This window comes from Monodon monoceros, unplaced genomic scaffold (assembly GCF_005190385.1).
Source record: "Monodon monoceros isolate NGI ecotype Baffin Bay Population unplaced genomic scaffold, NGI_Narwhal_1 Super_Scaffold_18, whole genome shotgun sequence".
Classification (NCBI taxonomy): domain Eukaryota; kingdom Metazoa; phylum Chordata; class Mammalia; order Artiodactyla; family Monodontidae; genus Monodon; species Monodon monoceros.
The window spans coordinates 63,323,359-63,347,845 of record NW_021703774.1 but is presented as its reverse complement, the minus strand read 5'-3'; the positions used below and the strand labels follow the sequence as shown (position 1 = coordinate 63,347,845).

General features: G+C 36.9%; 1 pseudogene; it reads left to right on the top strand.

The window, feature by feature from the left end:
* The first annotated feature begins 12,464 nt into the window (after nt 1–12,464).
* Nucleotides 12,465–13,072, top strand: LOC114897864 (annotated as a pseudogene).
* Nucleotides 13,073–24,487: the final 11,415 nt, after the last annotated feature.

The following is a 24,487-nucleotide window of genomic DNA, read 5'->3' as shown; positions in this document are numbered from 1 at the left end:
AAATGCTTCTGTTTTGCTAGCATCCCTGCTTTGCTAACATCTTGAGCATGTGCTTTATCTCCCTACGGAGCTACTCAGCACTGGGGGGTCAATTTCTGCATTAAAATATAAAAGAAAATAGAAGTCACTTAGCACATTTTTAAACAGACCTCCAATATTTTTCTGAAAGACTTTGACGTGATATTTTTAAAATATGTGATTTTAAGACTATGTATGAAAATTCAGGACTCTGTTAAACTTTCAGATGCTTAGGAATTTGCATAGAAATAAATGTTTATATGCTCTTTCACTTGGTGCTTTTTCTGTTCCAGGATACTACATTACATTTAGTCTCCTCTTGACTATGACATTTTTCTCAGACTTTTCTTGTTTTTGATGACCTTGACAGATTGAGAAGTACTGTTCATGTATTTTGTAGACTCTGCATACCATTATATATATATATATATATATATAATATTTATTTATTTATTTAATGCAAGAAACATTAAATAAATATTTCATCTGTTTTTTTCTGAAGCATTATTTTTAATGACTTCATAATATTCCACTGATGACTATGACACTGATTTTTTCCTAAAAAAAATAAAATGACTTCTTACTGTGTCTTTAAAACTGCTGGAGGTTAACATGGAAAGGACAGAATTCAATGGGGAAAAGTATGCACTTAAACTACATAATCTTGTGGTGAACATTTTGCCACACCTGTTTGACTTCTGTCCCAGGGTAATGTATAAGTGTGGGTACACATGTACACACAAAAAGACACAATCCTGGGACATATTATCTTTAATCCAGACCCTAAATATCTATCCATCAGCACTGGTCTCCTTCCTTGCCTCCTACTCTCATGATTATAGAGTGCCAGAGTTGCAAAGATAGACTATTAGATCCTTCCCTGTTTGCAAAGTCTTAGTCTATGGAAAAATGATACTTGTTTATTTCTGTAGACTTGTTAAACTTTGGGACTTGAGGTCACTCCGTTGTAGAGATGCTGGTTCACTTTCATATTAAAGGCTTGTAAACAACTGTTTTAAAATATTCTTACCTATTGGGTTTATATTATCATCACCATCCACCCAATTTCCTCATCTTACAGTAATCCTTGATGGTTCTCTCTTTCTCACTTTGCATTGTCAAGTTTGTCAAGTTTATCTCCTAAATATATTTTCTGTCACTCACCTCATTATTTTTACCTGCTGCCTTTGTTCTAACTGCCGTCATCTCTTGCCTGGATTATTATATCATATTTCTAATTGGTTCCTCTGCCTCTCCCTAGGTCCAAGCTTTCTTTACTCAGGTTCATGCCTATATATATATATATATATATATATATATATATATATACATATATATGTATATATATATATACATATATATTTACATATATATGTATATATATACATATATATGTATATATATATGAATATATATAATACATATATATGTATATATATATATGATGTATACACACACAGAGCTGGCTCTTCTACTACCTTGCTTAAGAATATTTTGGTTTTCTCCCAATGTCTTTTGTCACTCAGATTCTGAACTTGCTCTGTATGTGACCTTGAGCAAATAACCTAACTTTTCTGTGTCTCGGTTTTCTCATCTGTACAATGAAGACCAGAGTACCTACCTGACAGTGTTATTGTAAGGATTAAATGTGACAATAAATGTAAAATTCTTAGAATGGTGCCTTGTCTGTAATACACACTCAATAAATGCTATATATTATTTCTTCTACTACTACTACTGCTATCACCAGATAGAGTCTAAACTCCTTATGGCACTAAAATCTGAACCACAAAGTACCATCTCCCTACGTCTTGTGTTCTTTCTTAGTCATGACTTTGCTTCTGAATTTCCTCTGCCTAAGACATCCATTCTCTACTGCCTCCTTTCCCACAGCCTCAACCTGTCTTTGATGAACAGATTAAAATGCCCTTTTTATGTGCCTTCTCAAAGTAGAACTAATCATTCCTTCCACTTAGCTTTTTCTACAAGGTAAGGATTACTATCTAGACTTTATGGATAAAAAAGCTGAGTTTCAATACAGATAAGTGATTTTCCCCACAACCACACAGCTCAAGATAGGTAATGAAAGTGAGATTCAAACGCAGGTATTTCTGGTACTCTGAGCTTTTCCTCCCCATCACCTATCTTCTACTTTGGAGTAATCCATAAATAGCTGCCCTGAAAAGAAGCCTTTCATAGCTTTAGAGTCTGGTTTCAATTCTGTCATTGGGCCAAATATTCTAATTTTATTTTGGGAGAGTAAGGCAGAGGTTGAGCAGTGAGAACTCTGTTTCTTCATCTATAAAATGAAAATAATGGAACCATTTTCCTTTGAGTTCTTTCTGTTCTAATGATCTAGGATATTGCCATACGCCTGGATACAGAAATGGAGATTACTTGAGATTTGCTTGAACTTTGGGCTGACCAACTTTTCTTTGTCACTCCTTGGTTCTGTTCTCTTATTCTCAATTTTAAATAATGGGTTTAACAGGAATATCACCTCTGGGGAGTTGAAGAGACACTTCCAGAGCCAGGTCCTGTCAATAATCTCAACTAATTCCATTAGAACCACTTCTATCCCCTGCTGTTCTAATATTTATAACACCCCTGTTCTCAAAGCAAATTCAGCCTTAGGTCATTCCAAGAAACCACTTCACACCCTGCTGGTGTTTATCTGGCTCAAAGGATCAGTTCATAGACCTTCTTTATTCCTCCAAGTGAATTCAAACACTAGCCCTCCTGATCAGATAACAGGCAATCGGTATCTTGTCACTCTCTATTCCTACACTCTCAATCAAGCTCCCCTCTCAGGACCCAGAGATAATATTAATTACAATCTCTAATTTAAAAGGGGTTCCTGCATGAAGGTCTCTGTGCAAAGAAAACATTTCTTTTTTTTAAGAAGGAAGAGCCATTCCTGGTTAAGTCACAGAGCCGAAGAGATGCTAAGTATGCTTTGCAATGCTGGTCCAGCCAGCAACAAGTGGGATACACAGGAGTTATGAACACAGATGCTGCCTTGCACTGGAAGGGAATCTATAAATCCAACGTTTTCTGAAATGTCTTCTCAGACCATTCTGACCACAAGTAACTTTCTTGTCCTCTAAGCATTTAGTACATGTCTGTTACTGTCACTCCTCTTGCCCTTCTTTATCTTCTTAAATTATATTATATTGGAACAAAGAAACCTTTGAATCAAGTCACTGCTCTGCCCTGTTTTACTTATGTGACTTTCTCCCATTCACTCAACCTCTCTGAATCTGAATCTTCATGGTCTCTCGTGTTTAAAATGCAGATGACAGAAATTCAAAGTTCTTAGGCTGTTGTGAACATAATGTTAAACTAGTGCTTATTTTCTCATATATTTTAAACCTTCACTGAGGTCATTGACTATAATATTGTTATTCTTTAGAGTTCGAGTGTGATGCCTTCTTGAAATAATAAGTTAACTAAATATAGCTATTGCTCAAAAGGATTTCTGGTGTTCTTATTTTTAACCTAAGCTAGTTGGTGCATTGAAAACCAATGGATTTTTCAGCCTTGTCTACAGCCTACAGCAAATCTAAGTAGAATGCAAGAGAACTGACAATTTATTTCCTCCCTATTTTCTTTTTTATCAATTTATCTTCCTCTTTGGAGCTTTTTCTCTTCCAGCTTGTTCATTTCTTCTTACTCTCTCCAGGGAAGCCCAATGAGACATCACCCTGCCCTCAACCTCTTGCACTTTTCTACGTATCAAATCAGAAGGTTTCCACACAGCAAAACAGAGAGCATGTTAGGAAGTGGTAGGTGGCAAAATACTTCCCATAAAAGGGTTAATAGACAGTAGTTAGAAAAAGTGTGTTATCTCTAAATGCACGAAAAAAATTACTAAAACCTTTGCACCAAAGGGTAATCAGCGATCTTTACTTTCACATAGATTAGCTCATTTAATTCTCATAAAAATCTATGAGAAGCTTCCAGGTCCATAGGATAATGGCAGCAGCCTAAATTAGAATCTCTCCACGCAGCCTCAAAAAAACAAACAGAAAGTCCAGATGAACAAGGGGAGCAAATAAAATCACCCTTATCTTGTCTTGCAACATAACATAAAGACAAAGAACTTTACAAACTTCAATTTGCAACTAATTGAGAAAATAAGTGGCGAAAGCAGAGAAGAGAGAAGAATGAGGCAGAGCAGAATCAGAGAATATCATTTAAAGCTGACAAGCAGAGTAGTCAAAAATAGGTAAAGAAAAAAGAGACTCTGGACATTATATAAAGGCATCAGTATGAGGTAACAACTTGGTCATGAATCCAAGCCTTCTTAAATAATAAAAGAAACACAAAACAAAATACAATGTTAAGAAAAAAGAGAGGAAAAAGAGATCACACAGTTCAAGTAACTTTGTAATGAAACAATATGATGATACAGTAAAATAATTGATTGAGCTGAAATGAAACATTATAATCAATAAATGCAAATAAGCTTAACTCAGGTGTTAAAAGAAAATATTTTCAAATTGGCTCACAAAGCAAAACCAACCTCTCTGCAGTACACTGGAGACACAACTAAAACAACGAGGTGAAGAAAGCTGAAAAATAAAGAAATGAACAAAGGCAAATGAAAGGAAAATGAAAGCAGGACTGTGATTGTGTATCTGATAAGGTAGAATTCAGAACTAAAAGAGATAAGACAAAGAAGAAAACCTTATAAAGGTAATGGCCACAATTCACAGAAAAGATAAGACAGAAACTTTCTGCATATCAGCCACCTTCCTAAAGCAGAAACTTCAGGAAATGCAAGGAGACAGAAGCAAACAAACATTAGGAGACTTTGGCACACCATACTCAGACTGAGAAAAGTAAAATGAATAAAAACAACTAAGGATAAAGAGGACACAAGCAACATAATAAATAAGATGGACATATTTGCACCCTGATAATAGAGAATAGATCTTATTTCCTAATGCATATTGGATATTTATGAAAATTCACCAATTCTCCACATATTGGGTCATGAAAAATTCAATAAATTACACAGAATAGTATACAAAATATTCTCTCATTATTATGCAAAAACCTCAGTTCAAAAGAGGAAATACAAACCTTTATCACAGACATTATAAAAAATAATGGTTAATGGGCTTCCCTGGTGGCACAGTGGTTCAGAGTCTGCCTGCCGATGCAGGGGACATGGATTCATGCCCCAGTCCAGGAAGATCCCACATGCCACGGAGCGGCTGGGCCTGTGAGCCACGGCTGCTGAGCCTGCACGTCCGGAGCCTGTGCTCCGCAACGGGAGAGGCCACAACAGTGAGAGGCCCACATACCGCAAAAAAAAAAAAAAAAAAAAAATAATAATAATGGTTAAAAACATTATGTATCGGAATCTATATATCTTTATACAGTTAAAGCTGTGATTGGAGGAAATTTTATAGTCTTAAGTATACATATTAATAAAAATGAAAATATGAATTAAATATCTAATCCCAAAATTTGGAAAACAGAATAATTCAGTTAATAAGGAGAGCAAAATAGAGGTAATAAGAATAAAAGCAAAATATAATGAAGTAGAAAAGAGAAAAATAGCCTTATCATTAAGTCAATATCTGGTAACAAAAACAAAAATGAACTATCATTCCTAATCTAATAAATAAAAAGTTAAGATTGTTTATGGGACGAGGGTGGGAGAAAACACAAATACTCAAGATAAAAAATGACAAAGAAAACCATTGAAAGAGAGGAGATTTAAATAATGCAAAAGTGGATAATTCTCTAGAAAAACATACTTTGCCAAAACTGACTCCATTAAAAAAAAAAATAGAAAAAGAAAAAGACCAATTTTTATAGAAGAAATGGAGAAAGTTACCAGAGTTACTTTCTACTCCCCACAACTCACAAAACAGCAGGTCAAGGTGATTTTACAGGGGAATTCTATGGAAATTTCAAAGTCCAGTGCTATTTTTACAAAATCATGAAAAAAGAAGGAAATCATCCAAATCCTTCTGACAAAAAGAATGTAACATTATAAACAAAACTTGATTTAAAAATTGCTCTCCTCAAATCTATAGACAACTCTCACTTATAAATACTGATGCAATAGTCCAAAATAAATATGAGCACAGCAGCCAACAGTACATTAAGAAAATAATATATGGGGACAAAATAGAATTTATACCAGAAATGCAAGGTAGATTAATATTACAAAGTCCACTAATATATTTCACCCTATTATTAGCTCAATGGAAAAAAGTCATATGTTCATATTCATATATGCTGGAAACTCATTTACAAAATTTAATTCACTTTCTCAATAAAAACACATAATAAAAGTAATCAAGGAATAGTTTTCTTAACATGATAAAAGATATATACTCCATCCAAAAGATGACATCTAAAATGGGAAACACTGAAATCTTCTTTCTGAGGTCTGGCACCAAAAAAGATGGCCAGTTCATTATCAATTACTACAGAACTGGAGCTTTTAGATCACATATTCTGATAAAAGTACAAAAGCAGAATCACAAAGATTAGAAAGGATGAGTTAAAAATGCCTTTATTTGTAGATGTTATGATATGGTTGTATATATAGAAAACCCATGACAGTTTATTGAAATACAATATAAATCATTTAAAATTAGTAGAGTTGCAGAATATTTAATTATATAAAAAGCACTAGTCTTATTTATTTATTTAATTTTTGGCCACATCATGCAGCTTGTTATCTCTCCAAAGATAACATATAAATTGTCCACAAGCATATGAAAAGAGGCTCAACATTAGTAATCAACAGTAAAATGCAAATTAAAATCACAATGAGATGTCACTTCACCCCATTAGGAAGGCTACTCTGAAAAACAAACAAACAAAAAATAACAAGTATTGGTAGGAATGTGGAGCAGTTGGAACTCTTGGGCACTGCTGGTAGAATTTTAAAATAGTGCAACTGTTATAGAAAACAGTATGACAGTTCTTCAAAACAATAACAACAACAAAACTAGAGTTTCATATGATCTAGCAATCACATATCTGGGTATATATCTAAAACAATTGAAAGAAGAGTCTTAAAGAGACATTTGCATACACATGTTCATAGCAGAACTATTCACAATAGCCAGGAGGTGGAAGCAACTCAAATGTCTATCAATGAATGAATGGCTAAACAAAATGTGATATATACATACAATGGAATACTATGTAGTCTTAAAAAGGAAGGAAATCCTATCACCTGCTACAATATGGATGGACTCTGAGGACACTTTACTAAGTGAAATGAGTCAGTCACAAAAGAGCAAATACTGTATGATTCCACTCAGGTGAGGTATTGCAAGTAGTTAACTTCATACATGTAGAAAGTAGAATGGTGGTTAGCAGGGCCTAAGGGAAGGGGCAGAGGATAATTGTTGTTTAACGAGTATAGAATTTCAATTCTTCAAGATGAAAAGGTTCTAGAGATTAGTTTCACAACAGTGTGAATATATTGAACATTAGTGAACTATGCATTTAAAAGGATTAAGGTGGAAAATTTTATGATAGTTCTACCATAATAAAAAAATTAAAAATTTTTATATATAAACATAATAACAAATTAAAAGAGTTAACAGAAGAACAAAAAAAATGATAAAATACTAAGAGTAAACTTAATTAGAAATGTTTAAAATCTATATGAAGGAAACACTTAAAAAGTCATGGAGGGTGCAAAAGTAGTTTTGAACAAATAATTATCCAATGTTCTTCCATAGGGTAATTCGGCTTCACAAAGATGATGCTTCTCCCCAAGTTATAAATGAAAGTGATCCTAACCTAAATAGCTACACTTTTTTTTTTCTGAAACAAGATAAGTTGATTCTGCATTTAATATGAAAAAATAAGTGAGCAGTAATAGCCAAGAAATAGGCCAATAATGATCAATGACTGAGGGTCAATGCTACAGATATTAAAATGTCCCATAAAGACTTTAAAATAAAGATAGTATGGCCCATGAATGGATATACTGAGCAGTGAAACAACAGAGAAAGTCCAGAATTAGACCCTGGAAATTTGGTAAATGGTAAAAGTAGTATATCAAATCACTGGAGAAAAATGACCTATTAATAAACAATGCTGAGACAACTAGATAGCTATTCTGTAAAAGATAAAATTGGCAAACCTTCCACTGTTCATCAACCTAAATTCCAATGAATCAGAGATTAAAATTTTTTCTTAAATCTAAGTATTAGGAAACATGGGTAAATTCCTTTATAAACTGGGAATAGAGGAAGCCTTCCTGAATGTGACTAAAAATTTAGTTGAAGGACCTACAAACAATGACATTCCATAGAAATAAACATACTCTGAGCCCAAATATTGGTTTCTAGATATTATTCTCACTCAAGGGAATATGCACTCCTGAAGAAACGGCTGATTCCTGGCCTAGGTCAGGGAAAGTACAAAATGGACATTTTGTTTTGGGAGGAAAAAAGAAAAAAGAAAAACAAAGAGGCACTCAAAAGGGGCCAAGTCCAAAAGCACAGAAGTCATCTTTAAGCTTCCTCCCATCTACTCCCCACCCTAGGCCAAATTTGGGAAAATCTAAGCAGAAAAATAATAATGACTCCAATTAGCCATAAAATGTTGTAAAATAATAGGTAAATAAAAATGCACTAGTCCATAGTGATTCTCTCTGCTTTGTCCAACATCCCTCTTTCTCCACACAAAAGCAAGAAAGACTGATTTAAAATGTCACTTTTATCCCTAAAACTCCTCAATGATTCCCCTCTACTCTTAAAATCGAAAATCCTTATTATGATTTCTAAGGCCATGTACTGAAGCTGAATCCGGCTTCTGTACCCCGACACCCAATTAATTTTCAGAGAGAGTTTTGGGCGAAGTAGAAAAGAATAGCTTTATTGCTTTGCCAGGCAAAGGGGGCCACAGCAGGCTAATGCCCTCAAAACTGTGTGTCCCAACCTGGAGCCGGTAGTGAGGAGTTTTATAATAATGGTTTAAAGGGCGAGATCAGCTTGTGGACATTCTCCTGATTGGTTGGTGGTGAGGTAAGTGGGAGTCAGCATCATCAACCTTTTGGTTCTAACCTGTCTGGTGTCTAGTGCTTGTGGAGAGCCTACTGTTAATTTCTCCCACCTGGTGGGGATTTCAGTATCTGCAAAACAGCTCAAAGACATTGTTATATGTATGAATTGATGGGGAACCAGGACCTCGCCCTAAGGCTGCACTATTGTTTCTCTTGACTGTTGTTCCTTGTTTCGGCATCCCCTCCCTTCCCTAATTAGCAACTGTTTGAACCTGCCCGTTGGAGCTCAGGGGAGGTCCTGGAGGCTGAAGGAAACCTATTTCCTGTAATCAAGAAATGGGGGACACAGAAAGGCTTTTGTGCCCAGGAGCCCCCGAGGGTCCTGCTCAGTATCAGCCCGAGCTGAGTCTTAACTACAACTTGATCTCATATTTTCTCTCCATTGCTCAGTGCATTCTAGCCCCACTGGCTTTTCTCTTTGTCAAACACTCCAAGCCCCTGCACAACTTGGGAATTCTGTGCCTTATTTATTTCCTCTTCAATTTTTAACAATCTTCAATTATCTTATTTTCTTCTTTGTTTATTTATATCTTACGTGTCTTTCCCAGGAGAATATAAATTCCAAAAGGTCAGGAAAGTCTGTCTTTTCCACTGTCAGATTCCAGTTCCCAGTATAGTGAGTGGGAGATAATTGGCTCTCAATGAATATTTCTGAATAATAAATGGAGGACGAATGAATAATAAACAGATAAATGAAATAATTCTTCTGACTTCCAGTTCTAGTCTCTTTCCATGACAAGTTTTTATTTTTCCTTCTTTCTGTGTAGTTTGTCTCTATATGTATATAGACCATACTGCATACATTATGTAGCCTATATGCTTACACAGTAAATCCTTCCATGTAGCTATCAATGAAATGAGTGTGTATTGTTATTGTTTTTCCATTTAGAAGGCTAATACTGGAAAGGTCCTTAGAAATCCCATCAAATCCTCTTGCTTTACAGATAAGGAAACAAGGCCTGTCGTGTATAAGTTGCTCAAGGTCACACAGTTAACAACTTCTATACTTGAAATTACATCCCAGATCTACACACTTTCTAGTTCAGTGGCCTTTTAAGTACCTTTCCCTTTTCTATAGTATTGGTTTGTTCCTCAACCCTCAGCTCCCTACCTCCTGCCAACATACAACTGGGAATAGAAGGAAATGGTAGGAGTGGAAAATGAGGTCCTCGTGGTGTCTTAGAATCATCAGTGCCCCAGGGGAGAAAGTTTCACTGAGCTAGTAAGCATCACCGTGCTCCTTAGCAGCATTTTTTAAATCACTAATGTGCCCTCCCAATGAGATTGGCCTCAAATGACATTGAGTCTTAGGAGGCTGTATGCCAAGACATCCCCAGTGTGTGCATTTATGTTGTCTACTGTTCCCTAAGAACCACTTTGCCAACTGTGGGGATGGAAAAATTATTCCCGGAATTCCATGGCAACTATTTCCGAATTTCCCATGTTTGTTCAAATGATAAATGTAAAACCATCATCTATTTTTAAACTCTTTGGGCTTTATTGACTCAAAAGAACAGGAAAACCCTGTCAGGACAATTCTGTTTTATGAAAAATTAAGGGTGGGGACTTTGCATTTCTTTAAATAGTCTAAAAGTGTAAGGTTGTTTTTCTTACACAAGAACTGTGCAGCTAACTGGAATTGAATGGCCTTGCTTTCCTTCCTAAATGAAGCTCATTCCTAAGATTGAGATGCTAAATCTTAATCATGGGAAGTCCCTGAGGCAAGGATGTGTGTTGAAGTATAAGGAACGGTTTAGCAAAAAACATACTATCCCAATGATCATGGGGTCTATAAAGGGAACAAGGCTCTCTCCTGGAAGGAGGTTTACTTTGGTATTCATAAAGGCCCCGTAGTTCCATTCTGGCATCCACTTCTCCTCTAACTATGCTTAGCGTTCATTTATCCAAACTGTTGTGTAGTTTCAGTTATCCATATGGCATAGTACTGTTGGTTATAAAGGACACAAAATATGGGTAAAACTCTCTCCCTTTCATGAAGTAACAATTTAATAAAAGTTTAACCACCCTAAATTACGCACACTTTCTATTTACCTTTATTTAAGCCACATGGGTGTGGGAAACTAATTGAAGTAAAGTCAGAGGATCAGAGTTTGAAAGAAGTTCAGGAGTTATCTTGTCCACTGCTACTGAATGTGAGGTCCCTGGGCCAGCAGAAGCAGCATTACCTGGAAACTTATAAGAAAATGTACAATTCTTGGCTTCACCCTATATCCACTCAACCAGAATCTGTGTAATATGATCCCCAGGCAATTCCTGTAAACATTAAATGTGAAAAGTCTTGTTCAATCCACTGATATCTTGGATTCGTTCTATATTTACAGATATAGGGGATTGTAATTCTGTGATAAATATATATTCAAACTGATAATCTCCTCCTATCTCTCACTCAATACCACATAGCTTTATTCAACTTCATCTACCCTTAGGTGAGCACAGCCTTACCTAGATTTCAGAACAAAGGATGAATCATTTGGAGCAATTCCTGGGTACTTGAACATTTAGAATTTGAGGGGTGGAGAGAAGAAAAAAAGGAGGGAGGGAAAAAAGAAAGAAATCTATCATAATTGCCTACAATTTCATAAATTTTGTTCAACACAGACCAAGTATAATCTCTCCCATATCAAGAGATACATATCTTTCTAAAAAAACTGTGAGTCATGGTATGGCAGATTGTATTATTGTCCTCAATTACTCCCTTCCCCCATTCCTCTAGTAGGCTTAGTGGAGGGTAGGGGAGTGGGGGGTGTAGAATGGCCAGGAATTTACCTTTCCGGACATCAGGCTTGGTCAAAGGATCTGGTTTAAGATCAGGTTTGGCCAAGGAAATGTGTTTTGAGCTGTCATCACAGAGTTTTGGCCGGCCTTCTTGTTCTTTCCCTCTGCCTTGAGCAGAGAGGGACTTTTCTCTTACTCCAGATTCTGGGATAAAGAAGACACAGGGAGGAGAAGCAGAACAGTCACCAATACGTAATGTGAGTGAGAAATAAGCCTTTGTTGTTGTAAGCCACTGAAATTTGTGGGCTGTTTAACTTGAGGAAAGCTGAATAATGCACAGGGTCATCTGTGTCTTCTAGCATCAAGGGCCATTCTAACTATATTTACTTGAGAAGAAATGTTAAATGTAAAACAGCCTCTGTACAGGGAATTCCCTGGTGGTCCAGTTGTTAGGACCCTGCCCTCCTATTGCAGGGGGCACGAGTTCATCCCTGGTCGGGGAACTGAGATCCCACAAGCCACGTGGCCAATAAATAAATAAATAAATAAATAAAAATTAAACAGTCTCTGTACTATCAACATTTATCATGTAGATAAACTATGAGGAAAACAAAGTACAAATAATCTTATTTTGAGAGTCCATAAAAACTAACGAATCCTGGCCGCCCTCCTGGCCGCTGCCTTGGGTTACTTTGTCAGCATTGACGTGTCAGCATTGACGCACATGCCCAGGAGTGCTTCTTCGAGCGAGTCACCTCGGGCAGCAAGATGGGCCTCATCTTTGAGGTGGTTGAGGCTGGCTGCCTGGACATTGACGTGGAGATTACAGGGCCTGATAATAAAGGAATTTATAAAGGAGACTGGGAGTCCAGTGGGAAATACACATTTGCTGCTCACATGGATGGAGCAGCAGCATATAAGTTTTGTTTTAGCAGTAGAATGTCCAACATGACTCCAAAGATAGTGGTGTTCACCATTGATATTGCGGAGGCTCCAAAAGGACATGGAAACAGAAGCTCACCAGAACAAGCTAGAAGAAATGATTAATGAGCTTGCAGTGGCGATGACAGCTGGAAAGCATGAACAGGAATACATGGAAGTTCAGGAGAGATACACAGAGAAATCAATGACAGCACAAACAGCAGACTGGTCCTTTGGTCCTTCTTTGAAGCTCTTGTTCTAGGTGCCATGACATTGGGATGGATCTACTACCTGAAGAGATATTTTGTAGTCCGGAAAGTTGTTTTAAAAACCTTTTTCTGATGATCCCAAACTCATAATTCACTGTTTACCAAAAATCTTGGTTATAGTAATGTCAAAAAAAAAAAGAAGGAAAGAAAAAGAAACTAACGAAGGCGCATTGCATCTACCTAATTTTGGATATAAAGGAGACTTACTTGAAATTCAGAATGCAGATATCCGCATGCCTGCAATGCACCAAATGTCTGAAAAATTGTTGATTTTAGGGGCTATTAAATAAATATATCAGTTATTTTAGTGCTTTTTATGCCTCCCAGAATTATTATGGTTTTATCCTTAACACATTTCTTCTAAATTAAATATGTCACGATTACCCTGGAAATAAAGTTAACATTTTTCATTCACTTGGTGTAGGAGCATAACCAGAATATTAACATAAAATGACACATTTTTTAAAAAGTTGAATAAATCATTTGTAATTCCTTTAATAAAAATTAAATGAGAAGCATCTGCTTTTATAGTAGGTTTGAATTTCTAAAGTTAACCTTATAAACAAATTGATGCTTAGTAAGATTTCCTCCCTATTCCAAGACCAATTTCCGGTATTGATACAGAAAATGGCTCATATTTTTATATACCTTGACTGAATTAACATGGTTAAACATAAATAATATTTGATTTATCTCAGTAACCCTTCATAGTGTAGGAGACTATTTATTAGCTTTCTTATCCAGAGGAGAGCTCAGAGATTCAGCATGTACAAAGGTGTAACCACAACCAAACAGCTAATGGAGGAGTTTAGGCAGAACAATAATTCATTCTGGCAGCCTTTCCACACCCAAGAGATTTGCCAAAGCTACCTACCAATTTATTTCATGTGTTGAAACAAATTTGTAAGATTTAAGAAGTTTTGTACCACTTGGAATTTGTTGCTTTGTTTTTTATTTTTGTCTACTCTTTCCCTCTCTCCCTACCCCTGTATTTTATAATAATTCACAACTATCTAAAGTCTTGGGTATATTAAACAGTCTTATAAAATAAGCCCTTTGAACAATGTAATTAACCAGTAACAGAAAAGGTCCTTGACACAGCCTCTGTCTTAGCTGTACTGTTCTCTCAGGTCTTGTCTTGATTACCAGAATCCTTCCTCACCGGAAGAAATTACAAATACATGCTTACACATCTGGAATCTATTGACTGAGGATCATCTCACAACCCAACAAAGCCTTATTTGCAGACTCTGGCAGTTTTCATTTTTCACATGCACATACCCTGCTTCAATACAAAGAGTCCTGAGTTTAACACTTTGCAGTTATAGAAAAAATGGAATGAATAAATAAATGAATGAATGAATCAGTTGAATGAATAAATAGAATTATTGTGTGCTTGGGCTTGGTGCAATCCCAAAGTGGACTCTATTTGAGTCTTCTGTTATATGTCTACAGTGTTGCTTTCAACCTTGCATTCTCTATTAGCCTCTATTAAAGACAAGATATTCTGCCCAATTAAGACTTTTGTTAATTCAGTGGTTGCTGGATTATTTAAAGTTCTAACTCCTACAAACTAAAGGTCCTTGACTGCAGTTAGGCACAAGCTTTAATCTTGCTTTTGCCTTCTTCCAAGTTGGGGATAGGGTGATAATGATATAACATTTTCGGATGGTAGAAGCGAGTTCTCCTTTCATAAACATCCAAAGTGATTTCATAGCCATAGAGTGTTTGCCCTTTATACCAGATGTTTCACAACAAAGAAACTGAAGCCCAGAAAGGAATTGCCTCTAAGATTAATAACTAGCATACAGATATCCTGATACCTCATCTACTCTACTTCGTTCCATCCTAATTTGGTTAAAAACATAGTCTTGGTTTTAACTGAACTACTGTACACGTTATTCTGAATGCCTACTATGTACAAAACATGTTGTTAGATATTATGGGTGGTTCAGGGATGTACAACACTGATTCCTTCCTTGAAGAAGCTTATCAGCAAGTTAGGGAGGCTGTACCAGACATGGGAAGTAAAGTGTTAGTGGAAGTCATAATAGCTGAGAGAGAATTACTATACAGATAATGTGAGCTGCAGGTATTCAGAGAGGTAAGACTCATGAATGCTGGCATGGTCATAGTAATTTCAAAGAAAAAGTGCTTTCTCCCTAATAAGAAAGCAAACAACCAGTTTTTTTTTTTTTAATGGGTAAAAGATATGAATAGACACCTCACCAAAAATATACAGATGGCAAATAAGCAAATGAAAAACTGCTCAACATCATATGTCATTAGGGAAATGCAAATAAATATAATAATAAGATACTACTACACACCTCTTAGAAAAGCCAAATTGAAAACAGTGAAATCACCAAATTCTGGTGAGGATATGGAGCAACAGGAACTCTCATTCATTTCTGGGGAGAATGAAAAATGGTGCAACCACTTTGGAAGACAGTTTGGCAGTTTTTCACAAAACTAAACATGGTCTTACCATATGATCAAACATACGTGCTCCTTGGTATACACAAAGGAGCTGAAAACTTACGTATATCCACATATGTTTATAGCAACTTTATTCATAATTGATAAAACTTGAAGTGATCAAGATGTCTTTCAATAGATGAGTAGATAAGCAAACTGTGATACAATGAAATATTATTCAGTGCTAAAAAAGAGTGGGCTATCAAACCATGAAGGAACTTCAAATATATACTTCTAAGTGGAAATAAGCCTATCTGAAAAATCTACATACTGTATGATTCCAACTCTATGACATTCTGGAGAAGGCAAAACTGTGGAAGCAGTAAAAAAAATCAGTGGCTGTAAAGAGTACTGGAGGAGGGGGGGAGAGTCAGATAAGTGGAACACAGGGGACTTTTAGGCACTGAAACTATTCTCTGTGATACAGTAATGATGCTCACATACATTTGTCAAGATCTACGGAATGTTCAGCACAGAATGAACACTGTTGTAAACTGTAGACTTTAGTTAATAATAATGCATCAATACTGGTTCATCAATTGTAACAAATGTACCACACAATAAAGACATAAATAATAGGGGAAAGGGTGTTCAGGGGGGATGGGAGAGGGATTACATGGGAGCTCTCTGTACTTTCTGATCAATTTTTCTGAAAAGCTAAACTTCTCTAAAAAATTGTCTGGTAATTGTTTTTAAAAAGTGCACTTGGCCTAGTTAAGCTTCATATAAGCCAGAGGGGTTAGATAGGGAGGTTCAGGCAAGGGACACAGCAGAGCACAAAACCTAAAGGGAAAAGGGTGCACAGTGGGTCAGAGAGCAATAAACATCACCAGACAGGTCTGTGATTTCCTGCCCCTGCAGCTCTGAGTCTAAAGCCTCAAATTTGGCATAAACATAGCTGCATTTGAATCCCAGTTCTGTTGCTTAAGGGCTGTATGAACTTCATTAAAGCCCTAAATCTTTCTGAACTTCTATTTCTTCAGCTACAACATGGGGAAAATAACATATTCAGAATTGCAGAAAGGCTAAAATAAATTAATGTACATGAATTTCTCTGTGAATTCTGAAGTGCTCTAGAAATATTAGTTGTTATTATCAAAGAAAGAAGCCTTCCCATTTCTTTTATTGCTTTTATGGTGACCCTCGCTTGGCAACTGGCTGCCATATGACAGCACAGATCTGTCTTGTTGGAATGGAGTCACCTAAGTCTACCCCTCTGTCATCTTTCTTACAATGAAGTTTCTCCTAAACACTGCTTATTTGAATATTTGGCCAGTCTCTTGCTGACACACCAAGTTTCAGATAGAATCTGACATCCCAAGAGCAGCTTCAGTGGTATGAAGTCCCGGAAATCTGAGATGGCTGTGAATAGTGTCTGGAGAAGATCAGGTCTGGGATAACAGTCTTTGAACTTGATGATTTTCTTCTGTTTACTTCACAGTTCCTTCTCCATGACACTGTACTCTCTATCCCAATCTCCCCTCCAGTAGTGATTTGGTGATATGATATGTTCTGCTCAAAATCTCTATTAAAGATAAAATTAAGTTAAAAAGCAGCTAGAGACAGCTATGGGGACCGTTTTTACAGGTAATGTGCTCTTGGGTTGAAGAGCATTACGTCAGGCAGAAGAGTTCCAAATAGCCCACACTTTACCTTAAAAAAGTAGCATGCCCATTACATGAAAACTAGACAGTGTATAATCATTCCAAATGGGGAATAAAGTTGTAGAGCTTCTTTTCAAAGATCTCATTTAATCTACACAAACCTTTGGTGAAGTGTGCTTCATACCAAATTTTACAGAGAATGAAACAAGCTCAGTATTTTAAGTGGCACCCCCCAAGCTCAGACTCATTTCTGAAAGGGGCAAAACTCCATTCTATTGTACCGCTGACTCTAAGCCGGATGGCATGTCTGCTGTAGCCATTCACTGTTACTTCCCTCCCAAATGATAGACACTGATGTTACGGTTGTGACAGTCACTTAAGAATAAAATCCCAGCCATTACGTTGTTTAGGGAAGCCCTAAACAATGCAATTTTACATATTATAAAATTAAATTGAATTAAGAAAAAAGACCACAGTGGGGGAATATAGGAGTGAGACACTCACTTTACCCGGGAGTTGGGGAGAGGCCAAAAAAGACTTCATAGAGGAAGTGACCTTTGAAGTGAATGCTTTATTGTTCGTCATTTTTCATGTGTTTGTGTGTAATTTAACTTAGTCCTAAAAGCTGAGTGAATGAATCCTTAAACTGTGATCCTCATGAATTTTTTGTCTCCAAACCCAGATCGTGGTATTAGCTGCACAACACACCCAAATGAGAGACCACACAAGAACGGACAGGCATGGGGAAGATAGGGAGACGGTGAGTTGCCTTGGTGGTAATCAATAGTGTGGCCACTGGAAATTTTACCTCTCTGATCATTACTTGAAACTGAGGAAGACTTGGTGATTTCAAAATCATTTTCCATATCAGGATTCTACACAGAATTGCCAATTGTCTATTACCCACATTGTGGGTATATTTCTTGAGCTGTCATTTTAAAGAGTCCCTCTTAAGCTAGCAAACAGCTATACTTCACAATTAGAATATAAACCTAGATTGTGGAATTCACTAATTGTTCCTCACTGTTGTGGTCATTTAACCATAAAATATTCACAGCCTAAGCCTTGTAACCCTTGGCCTTTCTTTCTCATGGGAAGGGGAGAGAATTGCTCAGAAAGATGACCTTCCCACTTGGGTCAACAAGAGCTGCAACTGGTTCTAAGGAGGGTGTCTTATTGCTGTCAAATTGACCGAAGTTGTCACAGGAGAAGCCTGCTGTCACTGTATCTTGCTCAGACCAGCCCCTTAGCTTGCTGAGTCAAGCTGTGCTGACTCCTAGTGATAGAATTTTAATGTGAGAGATGACAGAGGCCTTGGAGTTAATGTGTGCATGGAGGTGACAGTTTTGAATGTCAGCCAAAGCACAAAGGCCTGTCTGAAATTAATTTTGGGGGGGTGGCAGAAAGTCATAGGAAGATAGAGAGACATAGTATGATCGAGAATTGAGATTGGTTGAGTCAAATCTACTGCCATCTGCTACAATGAAAGCATCATTGTGCACAGACACAGAATATTTGAGCCTGGGAGGAATTCACCTCATCAGATAATTCTGCTGGTTTAATTTTTGATCAAAGTAGTATGTAACTTGCCACTTTTAGATCTCTATGATCCTGTTTCCCTTTGTGAAAATGGAGTTGCAAAAAGTGGACATGGATCTCCTGATGATATGATCTAGAATTTAATCATTTAAGGGGGAAATAACAATTTTCTGGTAATAAATGAGCCAAGTGATTTTATGCATCTTAATCTTCCTTTTACATTGTAACTTATTAAGAACTCTCAAAATTTCCCCATTATCTAGAGGACAAAATTCAAATCTTTAATCTATCTGTGACAGGCAGAATAATGCCCTCTTAAAGATGTCCACATCCTAATGCTCAGAACCTGTGAATATGTTACATTACATGGCAAAGAGGAATTAAGGTAGCAGGTGGAATTAAGGTTGTTAAAATCAGCTGACTTTATGAAAGAGAAGCTCTCCTGGATTATCTGGGTGAACCCAATGTAATCACAAGTGTCCTTAAAAGTGGAAAGAGAGGCAGAAGAAAAGTCAGAGTCAGTTAATGTGAGAAAGACTCAACTGGCCATTGCAGGCTTTGAAGGTGGAAGGGGCTATGAGTCAAGGAATGTGGGCAGCCTCTAGAAGCTGAAGGCAAAGAAACAGATTCTTCTTTGCTACTTCCAGAAGGAATACAACCTTGCCAATACCTTGATTTTAGCCCACTCATATAAATTTATGTTGTTTTGTTATTTTCAGGTATTATGTTTGTGATAATTTGTTAGAGCAACAATAAGAAACTAATACACTTACCTTCAAGTTCTTTCTCAATGTTACCCAGCTTTGTCCTCACTTACCCTAGATGAACCCTCCTTCTGAACTCTGAACATTGGCCTCTAAACATGCTTTGTACATTACACACTTTGTCATTCCATTTCCTGTGTCTGGAGTCAAACATGTTCTCCTCTAGGGTTGATGAGGACTAAACACACCCCACTGAGGGACTAGCTAGTGCCAGGACAGAGGGATGGGTCCTGGGGCTGGTTATAGTGAGGTATGCTATTTAAAGTGGGTTGAGAGAGGAGCATTTGTGTCAGGGTCCTTGAGAAAGGGCAGAAGCCAAAGAGGAAAAATCAATTTCAAGGCCAAGTCCAAAGACCAGTCCTAGACTTAAAAATATGAGACAAGACTGAGATTCTGAGGCCAGATGGCAACAGGAAGAAAGGCAAGGAATAAATGAGATGTTCTGGAGTATCAGGGTCAACAGCTTTTGAGGGGCCTATGGATCACTCTTGCGGTGGTCAGTGTGTGGGGTTACTTTGTGTTGACTTAAAGGTACTGTTTATGTGCAAATATGAGTGTCCTCCAGCATCTTCCATCACCCCAGTTCTACCCATCCTTCAAAGCCTAGCTCATGTCCAACCTTCTCCACAATGCTTTTCCTGAATATTCCAGCCCTAGTTATCTCCTCTTCTTTAGAAGTCTTTGCTTTTACTCTTTATATTCCCCCCTCATTTGGTAGTTTCTATTCACAGCCTCATATTTTTAATTACACAAAGCTATTGTATGCATAACTGTAAAAATTCACACAATATAGTAAGCAGACATTTCAGAACCTTACCACCCAAAGACAACTACTGTTACATTTTGGTATTTATCTTCCTAGACTGATATTCATTACTCCCTGCAATATTTTTTATGCACACATGCATATACACAAAAATATATTTAATATATATTCTCCAAAATGAAACTTAATGCAGGAAATTCTACATCATATAAATTATTTTTATCGTTTATTACATATTAAATTACACATAAATTATTTGACATTCACAATACCTGTAGTGTTATTCTGACATATAAACTTTTCACCTGTATATATTTTTTCAACACAGTCAAATATAAGTACTCTGAGGTAAGAAAGAAGAAATTTACATATTTTTTTCTGTCCCCACTGATGCCTAGCATAGTACACTGAACATTTTAGAGGCTAAATAAATATATATCGATTAATTGATTAAAAAGTTGTGACCTGAGGGGCTTCCCTGGTGGCGCAGTGGTTGAGTCCGCCTGCCGATGCAGGGGACACGGGTTCGTTCCCTGGTTTGGGAAGATCCCACATGCCGCGTAGCGGCTGGGCCCATGAGCCATGGCCGCTGAGCCTGCGTGTCCAGAGCCTGTGCTCCACAACAGGAGAGGCCACAACAGTGGGAGGCCTGCGTACTGCAAAAGAAAAAAAAAAGAAAAAAAAGTTGTGACCTGAAAACCCTGGAAAATCTTCCTACCTGGAGATGGATAGTATTTGTTATTGATATGTTTCCAAATTTTTACCAAGGAATTTCAATAATTACTTTTCCACAGAAAATTTTTAAAATGTTGCATCACACTGCTATTTTCATGGTGGTCAGGTTATTATAAATCTAGAGATTTGTCAATTAGCATCAGAATTACTTGTTAAAATGGGAAAGAAGATAAACAGAGATAGAATTCTTGTTAACTCATTAATATTCCCTATAATGAAAAATGTTGCAAGGAAGAAATAGCCACGGTAATACATGTAATCAATCTAGCTGGGGAAAAGTGATGCAATTTGTTATCTTTACAGAGTTGCTCTGTTCGCTAGGCAGCTAGTTGGCATATTTATCAAATGCCTGGTTGGTGCATAATAGTGTACTGTTTCTCTGGACTTCATGTTACTTGTGTTTCATTCATTCATTCACTCATTCACTGTTCATTTTTTAACATGCATTTTTGGCAAACCTATTATGTACTAGTCACTGTGATAGGTGCTGGAATAATAAAGCTGAGCAAGACAGTTTTATCCTCAAGACACGCTCAGTGGAGAGAAAGACAAGCATAAATTGATTTTGATGCACAAGCAGGAAGACTATCTCTACCCTCAAATAGTTTAAAGTTAAATAGAAAGAGGATACTACAAAATAGTGTAGTCTTTTTCTCAGATTGCAATGCTAGTCCCGAGAATGGCTGGTTTTGGCAGAAACAGGATCCTAATATAGACTCAGTCATTGGCAAGACTGACAACTAAGGTGCAGGCTTTGCCCATGATTCAGAAGATATCAGAGCAGGTAGAAAGGTAAGTTGCAAAGATTCATGTATAAAAGGCACTGCGTTAGTTTACTGGGGCTGTCATACAAAGTACCACTGATTGGGTGGCTTAAACAATAGACATTTTTTTTCCACACAGTTCTGGATACTAGAAGTCCAAGATCAAGGTGTTGGCAGGGTTGATTTCTTCTGAAAACATCTCTCCTTGGGCTTGTAGATGGCTGTCTTCTCCATGTCTTCACGTGGTCTTCCCTCTGTGTGTGTCTGTATCCTAATCTCCTCTTCTCACAAAGGTACCCATCATATTGGATTAGGGCCTATCCATATACCTCACTTTAATTTAATTACCTCTTTCAAGACCTTAAACCAAATTCAGTCACATTCTGAGGTACTGGGGATTAAGACTTCAACATACAAATTTTGGAGAGACAACTCAGCCCATAACAGGTACAAAGGGTGATACTATATCCTAAAATGAAAGCAAATCAAATCCAGACAAGGTAGCTAGTTGGGTACCTTTATGAGCCTAGTTAAGGTGTGGCTTGGTTAAGCTGCATTTCACTTTATAATTTGCTTGCATGCTACTAGATGATTGTCTATTAGTGCAAAAGAGTGTATGATTGATTTTACCTTTTAAGGTTGCTTTAAACATTCCTTGATGCCTTTGCCCACTGAAAACAACCATGAATTACAGGAATAGGGAAGCTTGGGAAGGGGGAAGTCCCTTAAGCACAGTTGGAATGTGAAGGATTATTAAACCTATTTACAACTCCAAGGAGCTATCCTCACTGAAATTTTACAATAGTCCAATATTGGTACCCTAACCATATAATTGAGTAAATGTTTATATCAGGTAGGATATGAAATGAAATAATAGAAATAGTATTAGATGAAGTAATAGGAAACTAAACTGAAGATAGACTAAAGAAGTATTTCTAAATTTCCCTGATGTTAAGACTCATTGCTTAAAAATCACAATTTCCAGCATCTTGTCTTGGATACTCTGTTTCTGGGGCTTAGGGTAAGACCCCAAAATTTGTACTCTTAAAATTGGTATCATAGGTGTTTCTTATATGTATAAAAGTTTAGCAAACAAATGGAGTCAACAATATCAGTTTGGATCCAAGCTCTTTCTCTCTGCTCTGACATCATTAGTGTGTTTATCATCAGTGTGGCCATGACACTCTCAGTCACAAAATGGCTGCTGCAGTGACAGGTGTCACAGTTAAGAGCAGAAGAGGAACAGTCTTTTCTGGTATGTTGCTTTGCTGAAAAGTAAGGAGGGAAGGAAGAAAGAAGGAAAGAAAGAGGGAGAGAGAGAGGGAGGGAGGGAGGAAGGAAGGAAGGGAGGGAGGGAGGGAGGGAAGAAAGAAGAAAAAAGATGAAAGAAAGAAAGAAAGGAAGAGTGAGAAGGAGGGAGGGAAGGAGGGAGGAAGGAAGGAAGGAAGGAAGGATGGAAAGAAGGAAGGAAAGAAGGAAGGAAGGAAAGAAGGAAGGAAGGAAAAAGAATGAAAGAAATAGAAAGAAAGAGGAAGGAAGGAAGGAGGAAAGGAAAAAGAAAGAAAGAAAGAGAGGGTGAGAAGGAGGGAGGAAAGAAGGAAGGAAGAAAGAAAGAAAATGAAAGGACAGAAGGAAAGAAAGGGTGGGATGCTGGGAGGAAGGAAGGGAAAAGAAAAGAAGAGAAAAGAAAAGAAGGAGGAAGATGAGGAGGGGGAGATGAGGGAGGTGGGGATGGAAAGAGAAAGGAATTTAGAAGTTCTCCAGTGTATCTCTCTAATTGTTTCATTACATGCCTACCATTAAACCATGGAGAATGGAATTACCATGTTTCATTTAGATTATTTAGGATTTACCTTTGAACTGATGAGTTTACTTTCTCTAAGCATATATCTTCGCAGAGGTGGATAACAAGAAACAAATAGCAAGAAAGAGTGATAGAATATTTGTTGTGCAAACAATGGTGTCTGCTTCAAGTATGTACAGGCAAATACAATAATTTTACCAGTCAAAGTAGAATTACAATTAACTAATTAGGGTTGTGAGGAAATAGCTAAAATTTACTGTGCTTATTGTGTGACAGACCCTGTGTTCTAAGGGGTTTATGTTGATTAAATTATTTAAGCCTCACAACTTATAAGTGCTATTATTATTCACACTTTACAGATGAAGAAACTGAAGCATAGAGACATTAATTAGTTTATTTAAGATCATATAGCTCTTAAGTAGCTGATCCAGGATCTGAACCCCGGCATTCTGGGCTCCAGAACTATACTCTAAATAGCATTATATTCTATATGAACAGATAATAAAGCAGAATCCCCAAATACTTAGAGTGCTTGTGTGGAAATTGGTGAAGGTGGCTTGGTGTTTGGTTGCATGGTTGACTTTGTTTAAGCACCTTCTATCTGCAAAGAACTACACTAGGAGCTAGGAAATTTCAAAAACAAGTAAGGAGTGATATGACTTTACTCAAGGAGTTTACAATCTAATGGAGGAAATAGATTGCAATCAATTAATTTTAATACGATGTAAAGTAGAATATAGTGAAAACTACAAGGGACATGTTGGATTGAAGATAAAGGAGCAGTTAATTCCTGTTAGATGGATCAGAAAAGATTCATGGAGAAGAAATGTTTTGCAGATGTGGATGTGGGGGAGAGAGGTGGACATTCCAGACTGAGAAGAGGTAAGAAATAATGGAATTGAGTGCATGTTATGTTGTATTCTGTGAATAGGCTGATGTGGCTGTAATGTAGAGGACTTGGAGGTATACTGGAAAGTGAGACTGTAAAGATACTAAATTTAAAGGAGATACTAAATTTAAAGGAGATACTAAAT